We start from the raw sequence: 3821 nt of genomic DNA on the forward strand, positions 1-3821 counted from the left end.
TTTGGCTGCATAAATGTCTTCTTTTGAGAAGTGTCTGTTCATGTCCTTCACCCACTTTTTGATGGGGTTTTTAGTTTTTTTCTTGTAAATTTGTTTGAGTTCCTTGTAGATTCTGGATATTAGCCCTTTGTCAGATGAGTAGGTTGCAAAATTTTTCTCCCATTCTGTAGGCTGCCTGTTCACTCTGATGGTAGTTTCTTTTGCAGAAGCTTTTTAGTTTAATTAGATCCCATTTGTCAATTTTGGCTTTTGTTGCCATTGCTTTTGATGTTTTAGACATGAAGTCCTTGCCCATGCCTATGTCCTGAATGGTATTGCCTAGGTTTTCTTCTAGGGTTTTTATGGTTTTAGGTGTAACATGTAATTCTTTAATCAATCTTGAATTAATTTTTGTATTAGGTGTAAAGAAGGGATCCAGTTTCAGCTTTCTACATATGACTAGCCAGTTTTCCCAGCACCATTTATTAAATAGGGAATCCTTTCCCCATTCCTTGTTTTTGTCAGGTTTGTCAAAGATCAGACAGTTGTAGATATGTAGCATTATTTCTGAGGGCTCTGTTCTGTTCCATTGATCTATGTCTCTGTTTTGGTACCAGTACCATGCTGTTTTGGTTACTGTAGCCTTGTAGTATAGTTTGAAGTCAGGTAGCGTGATGTCTCCAGCTTTGTTCTTTTGGCTTAGGATTGACTTGGTGATGCGGGCTCTTTTTTGGTTCCATATGAACTTTTTACAAATATTCATAGAATCAAAGCTTTAATAGAATGGTCCTGCTGCTTGTAGTCTTCTCTAAGTAACAAGAACAAATATCAATATACAAGAATACTTTTGTTTATACAGAGTTTCAATTTGAGTGAAAATTGAAAATAAGGCAAATATTTAAACAAGTTGTGATTAATCTACATATTTAGTAATTATATGTTATTGCAATCACATCCACAAAGCACTTCTACTTACTTTGGAAAGTGTTTGATATATGACCACCTTGTATGATACTCAAGGTGTGGCCATGTCTATAGCCTATTCTGCAGTCTTAATATGAGTGAATTGTCCAAGAAGAGGTTTTGAGAATTGTTCATTATTGGTGGTCAAATGTAATACCACTGACTACATCTCTCTTTGCAACACTACTTTCCTCTCAAGTTTGATATGATGGAATTCTGCAAAAATTCAGGTTAATAATCTGGTGAGCCAGCCAGCTACTAACTGGGCAACCAAACATCTCTTTGAGTGTGAATGAAAGGGTAATCAGATGGTTTCTAGAGAAGATATACAGAAACCAACACCTGGTGTCAAAATTGTTTGCTCAATGAGAAAAAGAAAATAATTTATGTTTGTAATAATCTTGCTAATTATTCATGGTCATACATTCAACTGAAATATATCCCAAATGAAGTTTTGAAGTAATACATATATTTATGAAATTAATATACAAGAAAGGAAATATGTATGTGAATTATTACGTATATAAATATATTCACATATATATTTGCTTTCATGGATTATATATATATACATATATATATATACACATGAAAAATGTAACAATGCAAGCTGCCAGAAAAGAAAATAATAACAGAAAGACATTTCCTTGTTTGTAAAATCAAAGTTGCAACATCTGCTTGCTTCACCTGCTGCAAAGAATCCTCCAGCTTGTACTTTATGGTTCACAAGCCTGGACACTTTGAAATACACTTTTCTAGTCACCCAAACTGTAAATTAAATACATTAGCAATACAACTATTGCATTGTGATTTATTCACAGGAATAAATCACATTTTAAAAAGTTACAATGCTGAGTAACAAAAAAGTATAATCTATGTTTTACCATTAGCGTCTGAAACTTCACAATGTTAACCAGTGTTGCTGAAGTTGCAAATAGCTTCCAAGACAGCTGCAATGATGTGACCTTTGGACTAGGAAAGAAAATCATACTAGAAAGCAATAACCTTTTATACAAATTCTCTCTACATAGCACATTTCTTTATTAGCATTTTCACACCTTTAATAGAAAGGCCATAACATTTTCTATAGTTTAAAATTTTGGATTACATAGTAATTTTTAAATTTAGAAAATAAATAAAACACATGAGTAGCCAATTCTAAAAAACACCCACTGGAGAGTCATTGTTAACAATTAAATATATATAAATACACACACATACATGTATATATAAACACAAATATATTTATATACTTCTATTACAATTGCATATGTACCATGTGTTCAATTCAGAAAACATTAAAAGGGTAAAATATCTAAGATACAAGGCAAACATAGCTCCTAAACAATCACCAAAAGTCAAAGACTTTAACATTGACAATTTTCTTCAATTCAGTTTTCTTTTTCTGAAGATTTTTCAAACAATTGTTCACATTTCAGGTTCATATTTTCTCTCACTTTTTTTTTTTTTAACTTCCTCATTATCCTTGCCAGAGGGTGGTGCAAGTATTTCATCTTTTTGAAATCAATGGTCCGGCTCTTATTTATCTAATTCCTCTTCATCTAATTTAATACTTTCTAGTTTTTCTCCGGGTTCCTTTGGAATTAAATTATTATTATTTACATATTGAATTACTTAGCTCTTAATGAAAACACATAATTACAGGGGTATAATATTTTCAAGAAAATAGACTATGTTTCTGTTTTATGTTTGGTTTTTCTTCCTTGTTATTCCCAACTTCCCAATTTCCATTTAAACATGGAGTAAGTTTTTAGACCATCTCTCAAGGCGGAAATTTGAGACTCACCTGAACAGTAAAATGAACTGACAGGGGAAAAATATCGAACTTATTTTTCGAAATATCGAAATATATCAGGTATGTAAGCCCTAACCTTAGATTCTGATTTAGTTGCCTTCTTTCAGACTCAGACGCAGGTATACAGGTATTTTTTTTAAAAACTGTCTAAGTAGTTCAATCATACAACCAGGATTAAGAATTATTCAATTTAGGAACACAAAGAGAAATTGGGATATATTCCAAATGATTTGGATAATTAAGGCCTGAAAGTACGAACAGATTGTTACATTTTAAATTACTTCCTGATCCATGGTTTATTTAGATGATTGTTTTATTAATTTTTCAATTTTATTAATTTTACAAATTTACATCAGAATAAAAAATCATTCTTGCTATAGAGTACACTGAAAATGCAGACAAGCACTCATTGTTCCTGGGGGTGGACAACTGAGTTCTTTCAAGTTCTTCATAACTAAATTTTGCCAGATGTCTGGTATTTTGAGGATTTACCACATGATATGCCAAATGCTAAAGACCGTTCTATTTCTCTTTTTCTTGCTAATTTATTGTAGGATAAGTCTTCTATTGGTTTAGAAATAAGAAGGAAAGAAATCAATGGCCAACTAAAAACTCAGCATCTATTCAGTGGAGCAGCTGTTTTTTATGCTATATGAGCCTGCAATTTCTCTTTCAACAAAATAAAGATGCTAGGACTATACACTCAGAGATTCTGTATCAGTAGGTCTGGGTTAAAATCCTGATATCTGTCCTTTTCTTAAAAGCTCAAATAGTGATTCTGATGTGCATCCAAAGAAAAAGAATCAAAATTATGAAGGACTAAATACACAATTTATTATGAGTAATTCAAATCACAAATTTCTATTATAGTAAGTGAGCTTGGAGGCAAAGATAACTATCTTCTTTTCTTTTTATGAGGTGTACAAAATTGCTTTCTTTCAATTGGTAAAACATGTGAATGCACTATCTGCAGATTTTGAAGTGATTTTCATCATTTATAGCTTCCATGTTAACTTTAATCTTTTTTTTTTTTTTTTTTTTTTTTTTTTTTTTTTTTTTTTTT

This window comes from Hylobates moloch, unplaced genomic scaffold (genome assembly GCF_009828535.3).
Source record: "Hylobates moloch isolate HMO894 unplaced genomic scaffold, HMol_V3 SCAFFOLD_13, whole genome shotgun sequence".
NCBI classification, from domain to species: Eukaryota; Metazoa; Chordata; class Mammalia; order Primates; family Hylobatidae; genus Hylobates; species Hylobates moloch.